Genomic DNA, 8,690 nt, shown 5'->3' with positions numbered 1-8,690 from the left:
GAACCCCCTCCCCCCCCTCCCCCGTGTCTGCCGCTGTACCCACGTTGTCCCAGAGCAAGAGGAGCCTCTCCTACTGCACCACGTCCCTATCGGCCCGTCCCTATCGACAACCTGCTCCGGTGCCACTGAGCTGCCCTGCCCTGCCCTCTGCGCCAGTGACTGCTGGTAAAGCCATTGCCTCAGCAGATCTCCCCCATCCCTCTACTCCTCTCTCTCCTCTAGCCAACCCCCTCCCTCCCCGCCCACCCCCTATAGAGGATAATCAGATTTCACATTTACACTCAACAAAATCATCCCTCGCATAATCTCCCCCCCCCCCCCACTGTTGCTGCTGTATGATCACGTTGTTGGAGCACGCACAGAGGGAGGCACATGTCACTGTCACTGTCACTGTCAACTGTGGTGCTACTGTATCTGTGCATATGGGAAACAACAAATATTTGTTAACAGAGAAGATGAAAGGTGCATAAAAAAATTAAAGGTGTTGACATTTACTGTTTACTGTACACAATTAAAGTGCCAAAAAAGGAACATTTATTTATGAACCTATTCCACATGCGTTGGTTACTCACAAAGGGTTTGATAGCAATAACTTTAAAGTATAACATTATAGTTTAAAGTTAAAGTATAACATTTAGTTAAAAGTAGTTTAAAGTATAAAGCATAACAGTTAGTTTAAAGTATAACATTACCCTGACTGAGGTCAATGGCGGCTGTGTATGATTGGAATATGATATGGATACCTCTCTCCATATTCAATTTGAATTATACACACCTGTCTACAGAGCACCCTTGAGTGGTGACTTGACCTCATTGCCATTCACATGTCCCTCTTAAGTACCTCTAGTGAAAAAAGCTCCATACTGAATCTTTAAAACCCCATGTGAATGATGTCAGAATGAAGTGAACCACTCACATAGGACAGATTGTCTCTTTAAAAGATTTATTTTTTCGCCCAAATGTACAAAGGCAAGTTACAGTATTGTATATATAAAAAAAAGAACTGTGGTATTGTACACTTTAGACAAACTCCAGGAGGGAGGAGAGAGTATGGAGAAAACGCAGAAAGAGGGGGTGAGAGTGTTAACTCTGTTAACTGAATTCAAACACAGAAATGAAAACAGTTTGTAAACATCACTGGTGACTGATACTTCAGGGATTTAGAATGACAGGTGCAACCATCACCAGTACATGGTTTGATAAGAAAAGAGTGGGGCGGGTCAAAGATCTTTACCATATTTCTTTCAGGTGGGGTCTGAAACGTATGCTGGAAATGCACGACATCAGTTAGTGAGTCCTCGATCCAGCAGGATAACGGGTGTTTATTTAAGCACCAAATGGGACCACTTATAAACTGCCAAAATCATAAATGTCTCACTCCATTAATGAGTGACATAGAAACTCCTCCAATTGAACATACAGAATTAAGAGCTTTTTTCCTTTAATTAGCTGAATAAGATAAAAGACAAGAGAGGCATGCCACCTGCTGGGGGTAGGTTAGAATTACACCCCCACTGACGCTACAGGGTCCCAGACATGACAGCTGCCCAACAACCCTGGCGGACATAGTTGTACAGTTTGAGTCGCCAACATGTCAAACACTGTCACATTCAGATGGTCGGAAACATTGTTCTGTTGAAGCACTCTGGACACGCACCTGGCAACACACCAACACTACAGCACATCTCAACGGTCTGAAGTGGCCTCGTTTCCTGGTCTCAATCAGGCACTGATAGGATGCAAATGCCTGCTAGCCCATCCACCACGTTGCCTTCACCTGTCCCGACGTTCTGAGATCAGTGGGAGTGAAGGAGATGGAGAAGAGAGGCCACTTTAGAGCACAGTGATTCAGCCCTGCTATTGTTTATATTCCTAGACCCTTACTGGGGTTATGTTATGTTAGGGATCAACACACTTGCAGTTTCAGGGGCAGTGAGACAATAATTTAAGCATGTGTTTAAGCATGTCCTGGAGTGTTCATATTCCTTTTCTAACTGCCTGAGACATTCTACTTCTAAAGACTAGTAAATGCCGCCAAGTTTCCTTTACTAATCAACAATGTCGGTTAACGATGGGGCCTAATAACCGACAGCAACAAGCTGCCCTTTGAGCTTGTCGTAAGACGTACTTTTCTACTGCTTGCCTTGGGGAAGGGACATTGTATAGGGTTATGTATTTTAAGGGGGCTGTACTACACCATACAGAGGTAAACACATGGCTCTGTGATCTAGCAGCCAGCAGGTGTGCGTGGTTATCTGTTTCTGCATCTCAAGCGCAGCTCCTTTTGTTGGGCCGGTGGGTGGGGCTTCGTGTTGTGCCTAATTCCTCTTCCTCTATCCTCTTCCTCCTGTTGTGAGTTAGCTTCCAGGACATTTCACGTCCTCTAGGAGTAGCAGTCGCCAGGCTTTAGATCCAATCCCTTTGCTGGCAGACTGAAGGAGCAGTAGGTTGACAGACACCCGGTCGAGGTTGATGCCGGAGCTCTGAGGTAACAGACTCTGTATGAAGAACACTTTTACAAATCCAACTGTCATCGCTGAGATGTATAGAGTATTTCAGAAAGTTCTATTCTTGTATTTGTGTGTTTTATATTTGAGTATGAAAACATAATAGTGTATAACAGGCTACTGTTTATGTAGTGTAACACTGAAAATGCAAAAGGCCTACTGATAATCTCATCATAGTACTGTTTTCCGCTGACCAATGTTTCTTCTTTCTTTTCTTGATTAACTTAAACACTTCAGCTTCATATGATACCCACGCACCCACCCATGAATCATACTGAACGTTCTCAAATTCCACTTTCTATTGGGAGGGGAAACTAATATAAAGTAGCATAGAATAGGTCTGTATGTCCACCCTCCACTGGATGACAGCCTCTATCTAGGTCAGACGGTTTTGGAAGCCACATGGGCTTTCTTCCAAACCGTAGGGATAACACCTGAGATAATTGTCAGATTAAAAATATGAGTTAATGACTCTGCAATCAGGGGAATGGGACGCTGTAACAGGAAAGAATCAAGCAGCTCTAGTGGATTTCCCGACGTCAATCTTAAGCAAGGCGTCAAGCACATCACAAATTGAACATTTGTTTGTGTGTAACTATATTGTATGTGTGTGTGTCTATCGGTAATTTCTTTCTGGTGTGTCTGTGCCTCATTTGTTTTTAGTGAGTTATGGTCGTAACCAGTTTGTAATCTAAATTTCTATGATTACGTATTCTGCCCTCTGGCTCATCACTGCGAAATAACCAGGTAACAAGCAATCCAACAACACATAGGCTGAGATCAATTCTGATCCTTTGACCTCTCTGTTTCATGAGCATGGTTCCTGTGTGCTGAGAGCATACTGTAATTGCTGACAGCAATACATGTAGTGCATACATAGCCCTTCATTACATGGAGTAAAACCAGTCTCCTAGAGTGAGGTTAAAATGTCAGCTGCAGAGGTTAAGGCGCGGCCAACACTTAAGTTAATATAAGTGGCATCATGAATCATGAAAACACCTTTAAAACGCAAACATTTGTGTAAAGAAAGTGAGTAAAAAAAACATCCCATGTTTCCTCCTCATGTCTTTAGACTCTAGATATCTCTACTGACTCTGAAGGCCGACAGTCCACAGGTAGCAGAGCTGTGCTGGTGTGTGACTGACCTGGCTCTGCTGGCTGCTATCCTCTGGCTGCAGGAACCATGGGGGAGATGGGGGTGATGACGGCGGCGTCTGCCCCTGCCTGTGGCCTCGTCACCGGGCAAGCCCAGGGCCTCAGGGCTGGCTGCGTACATAGTGCATCCCATGAACCCCCTCCCCCCCCTCCCCCGTGTCTGCCGCTGTACCCACGTTGTCCCAGAGCAAGAGGAGCCTCTCCTACTGCACCACGTCCCTATCGGCCCGTCCCTATCGACAACCTGCTCCGGTGCCACTGAGCTGCCCTGCCCTGCCCTCTGCGCCAGTGACTGCTGGTAAAGCCATTGCCTCAGCAGATCTCCCCCATCCCTCTACTCCTCTCTCTCCTCTAGCCAACCCCCTCCCTCCCCGCCCACCCCCTATAGAGGATAATCAGATTTCACATTTACACTCAACAAAATCATCCCTCGCATAATCTCCCCCCCCCCCCCACTGTTGCTGCTGTATGATCACGTTGTTGGAGCACGCACAGAGGGAGGCACATGTCACTGTCACTGTCACTGTCAACTGTGGTGCTACTGTATCTGTGCATATGGGAAACAACAAATATTTGTTAACAGAGAAGATGAAAGGTGCATAAAAAAATTAAAGGTGTTGACATTTACTGTTTACTGTACACAATTAAAGTGCCAAAAAAGGAACATTTATTTATGAACCTATTCCACATGCGTTGGTTACTCACAAAGGGTTTGATAGCAATAACTTTAAAGTATAACATTATAGTTTAAAGTTAAAGTATAACATTTAGTTAAAAGTAGTTTAAAGTATAAAGCATAACAGTTAGTTTAAAGTATAACATTACCCTGACTGAGGTCAATGGCGGCTGTGTATGATTGGAATATGATATGGATACCTCTCTCCATATTCAATTTGAATTATACACACCTGTCTACAGAGCACCCTTGAGTGGTGACTTGACCTCATTGCCATTCACATGTCCCTCTTAAGTACCTCTAGTGAAAAAAGCTCCATACTGAATCTTTAAAACCCCATGTGAATGATGTCAGAATGAAGTGAACCACTCACATAGGACAGATTGTCTCTTTAAAAGATTTATTTTTTCGCCCAAATGTACAAAGGCAAGTTACAGTATTGTATATATAAAAAAAAGAACTGTGGTATTGTACACTTTAGACAAACTCCAGGAGGGAGGAGAGAGTATGGAGAAAACGCAGAAAGAGGGGGTGAGAGTGTTAACTCTGTTAACTGAATTCAAACACAGAAATGAAAACAGTTTGTAAACATCACTGGTGACTGATACTTCAGGGATTTAGAATGACAGGTGCAACCATCACCAGTACATGGTTTGATAAGAAAAGAGTGGGGCGGGTCAAAGATCTTTACCATATTTCTTTCAGGTGGGGTCTGAAACGTATGCTGGAAATGCACGACATCAGTTAGTGAGTCCTCGATCCAGCAGGATAACGGGTGTTTATTTAAGCACCAAATGGGACCACTTATAAACTGCCAAAATCATAAATGTCTCACTCCATTAATGAGTGACATAGAAACTCCTCCAATTGAACATACAGAATTAAGAGCTTTTTTCCTTTAATTAGCTGAATAAGATAAAAGACAAGAGAGGCATGCCACCTGCTGGGGGTAGGTTAGAATTACACCCCCACTGACGCTACAGGGTCCCAGACATGACAGCTGCCCAACAACCCTGGCGGACATAGTTGTACAGTTTGAGTCGCCAACATGTCAAACACTGTCACATTCAGATGGTCGGAAACATTGTTCTGTTGAAGCACTCTGGACACGCACCTGGCAACACACCAACACTACAGCACATCTCAACGGTCTGAAGTGGCCTCGTTTCCTGGTCTCAATCAGGCACTGATAGGATGCAAATGCCTGCTAGCCCATCCACCACGTTGCCTTCACCTGTCCCGACGTTCTGAGATCAGTGGGAGTGAAGGAGATGGAGAAGAGAGGCCACTTTAGAGCACAGTGATTCAGCCCTGCTATTGTTTATATTCCTAGACCCTTACTGGGGTTATGTTATGTTAGGGATCAACACACTTGCAGTTTCAGGGGCAGTGAGACAATAATTTAAGCATGTGTTTAAGCATGTCCTGGAGTGTTCATATTCCTTTTCTAACTGCCTGAGACATTCTACTTCTAAAGACTAGTAAATGCCGCCAAGTTTCCTTTACTAATCAACAATGTCGGTTAACGATGGGGCCTAATAACCGACAGCAACAAGCTGCCCTTTGAGCTTGTCGTAAGACGTACTTTTCTACTGCTTGCCTTGGGGAAGGGACATTGTATAGGGTTATGTATTTTAAGGGGGCTGTACTACACCATACAGAGGTAAACACATGGCTCTGTGATCTAGCAGCCAGCAGGTGTGCGTGGTTATCTGTTTCTGCATCTCAAGCGCAGCTCCTTTTGTTGGGCCGGTGGGTGGGGCTTCGTGTTGTGCCTAATTCCTCTTCCTCTATCCTCTTCCTCCTGTTGTGAGTTAGCTTCCAGGACATTTCACGTCCTCTAGGAGTAGCAGTCGCCAGGCTTTAGATCCAATCCCTTTGCTGGCAGACTGAAGGAGCAGTAGGTTGACAGACACCCGGTCGAGGTTGATGCCGGAGCTCTGAGGTAACAGACTCAATTCACATGGCTTGAAAACACAACAGAAGAAAACCAATGATAACAACTATCCGTCAGCCAATGCAGTCTTGTTCTGAGTGGGCCAGAGTGTGTGTGTGTGTGTGTGTTTGTGTGTGCGTGTGTACACATTTGGCTCTTTCAGTGTAAGTATAGGATGGAAGTGACAGACATTTGACACACTAAAAAGCTAAGGAAAATAACAGGAAGGAATCAAACAAACAAAGAAACAAACTGAAAAAAAAAGTCATGCTGAGAAATGAACAATACAAATGTCAGAAAAACAAAACATAACATGGATACTGAGGTGAGTGTGTTCCCTTCGCAAAATACGACTTATCCCTGAAAAGTGAACCAAGAGGCGGTTACAGAGCGAATGAGGACTCGTTGATGGCGAGAGAGAGAAGGACCGTAATCCTCTGCGACTCCTGTTTAGTCTCTGAGGAAAGCAGCGGTAACCTCAAATTCCTCTTACCACATAACCCACATAATATACAGTATGTGTCTTTTCAGGACATACCAGTACAACAGGCCAAACGACAACAAGTTCAATCATTTCAACATGATTCACTATGTTTTTGTCAGTCTTTATTTTAGTTTGACCCCCCCTTCAGCCCCCCCCCACCCCCACCCCCAATCCCCTGCCATTATACCTTCTGCACATGACAAAAACAATGTCAAACACTATTCAGACTTTTCAGGCAGTCAAGTTGGTCTCTTTCTGCATGTGTTTGTCAACAGTGCAAAGACAGATGGACATCAGGAGTCAGTCGGTTGGTTGTCTGCGCAGTGAGCAGTGTGATGGCTTTGAACCTGGGTTGTGTGAAGAACAGTCTTTTTAGTCCCACGGTTGGAGGGGTCAAGAGGTTAGAGATGCTAGGAAAAAAAACAAAAAAAAACGACAACCTGCCGGACATTCAGGCAGGGAACTAAAAATATAGAAACACCATTCAACTGATGTCTACAATGGCCTCCGAGCCGGGGGGGAGGGACTTCCTGTCATATGAGCCAGTCACATGAATCTTTGCAGCGTCGAGGTGAGTCGCTCAGGTCTCCCTGTGGCAACGACACAAAGAGACAGAGATGCACATTTTACAATACAATCACAATGGCAAAAATCAATTTCCAATCAAAAAGCCAGTGTAAGAATTTCTAAAGCCATGAAAATGCACTAGTCTGCCAATAGAGGGCAGTGCAGCCCATGATGGCGATGGCGATTCACACCGCTGACACAACATCTCTGTTATCAGCAGTGCAATTACTCTGTATATACTCTGCCGTCCTTAAAATACCTGCTTAGGATGATGAACTGGGGGGCTCAAGTCTAAGTGCTGCAATGCACAGTGAGGTTGGTAGTGGTGTAGCTAACACAGTGAGGTTGGTAGTGGTGTAGCTAACACAGTGAGGCTGGTAGTGGTGTGTAGCTAACACAGTGAGGTTGGTAGTGGTGTGTAGCTAACACAGTGAGGTTGGTAGTGGTGTAGCTAACACAGTGAGGTTGGTAGTGGTGTGTAGCTAACACAGTGAGGTTGGTAGTGGTGTGTAGCTAACAGTGAGGTTGGTAGTGGTGTGTAGCTAACACAGTGAGGTTGGTAGTGGTGTGTAGCTAACACAGTGAGGTTGGTAGTGGTGTGTAGCTAACACAGTGAGGTTGGTAGTGGTGTGTAGCTAACACAGTGAGGTTGGTAGTGGTGTAGCTAACACAGTGAGGTTGGTAGTGGTGTGTAGCTAACACAGTGAGGTTGGTAGTGGTGTGTAGCTAACACAGTGAGGTTGGTAGTGGTGTGTAGCTAACACAGTGAGGTTGGTAGTGGTGTGTAGCTAACACAGTGAGGTTGGTAGTGGTGTGTAGCTAACACAGTGAGGTTGGTAGTGGTGTAGCTAACACAGTGAGGTTGGTAGTGGTGTGTAGCTAACACAGTGAGGTTGGTAGTGGTGTAGCTAACAGTGAGGTTGGTAGTGGTGTGTAGCTAACACAGTGAGGTTGGTAGTGGTGTGTAGCTAACACAGTGAGGTTGGTAGTGGTGTGTAGCTAACACAGTGAGGTTGGTAGTGGTGTAGCTAACACAGTGAGGTTGGTAGTGGTGTAGCTAACAGTGAGGTTGGTAGTGGTGTGTAGCTAACACAGTGAGGTTGGTAGTGGTGTGTAGCTAACACAGTGAGGTTGGTAGTGGTGTAGCTAACACAGTGAGGTTGGTAGTGGTGTAGCTAACACAGTGAGGTTGGTAGTGGTGTAGCTAACACAGTGAGGTTGGTAGTGGTGTAGCTAACACAGTGAGGTTGGTAGTGGTGTGTAGCTAACACAGTGAGGTTGGTAGTGGTGTGTAGCTAACACAGTGAGGTTGGTAGTGGTGTAGCTAACAGTGAGGTAGGTAGTGGTGCTGTAGCTAACACAGTG

The 8,690-nt window shown here is 45.0% G+C and overlaps 1 protein-coding gene across 1 annotated transcript in view; it reads right to left on the bottom strand.

Moving 5' to 3' along the window:
* Positions 1–7,259: 7,259 nt before the first annotated feature.
* znf609b (zinc finger protein 609b) overlaps positions 7,260–8,690 on the bottom strand; it is a 78,162-nt gene continuing 76,731 nt past the window's right edge. Inside the window, exon 11 of the mRNA XM_080531885.1 lies at positions 7,260–7,348. The gene's annotated coding sequence lies outside the window, so the exon portion shown is untranslated. The remainder of the gene's footprint in view (positions 7,349–8,690) is intronic.

Source organism: Nansenia antarctica (genome assembly GCF_963989245.1).
Source record: "Nansenia antarctica genome assembly, chromosome: 5".
Classification (NCBI taxonomy): Eukaryota; Metazoa; Chordata; class Actinopteri; order Argentiniformes; family Microstomatidae; genus Nansenia; species Nansenia antarctica.
Note: the sequence above shows the minus strand (reverse complement) of the source record. Positions and strands in the feature narration are given on the sequence as shown.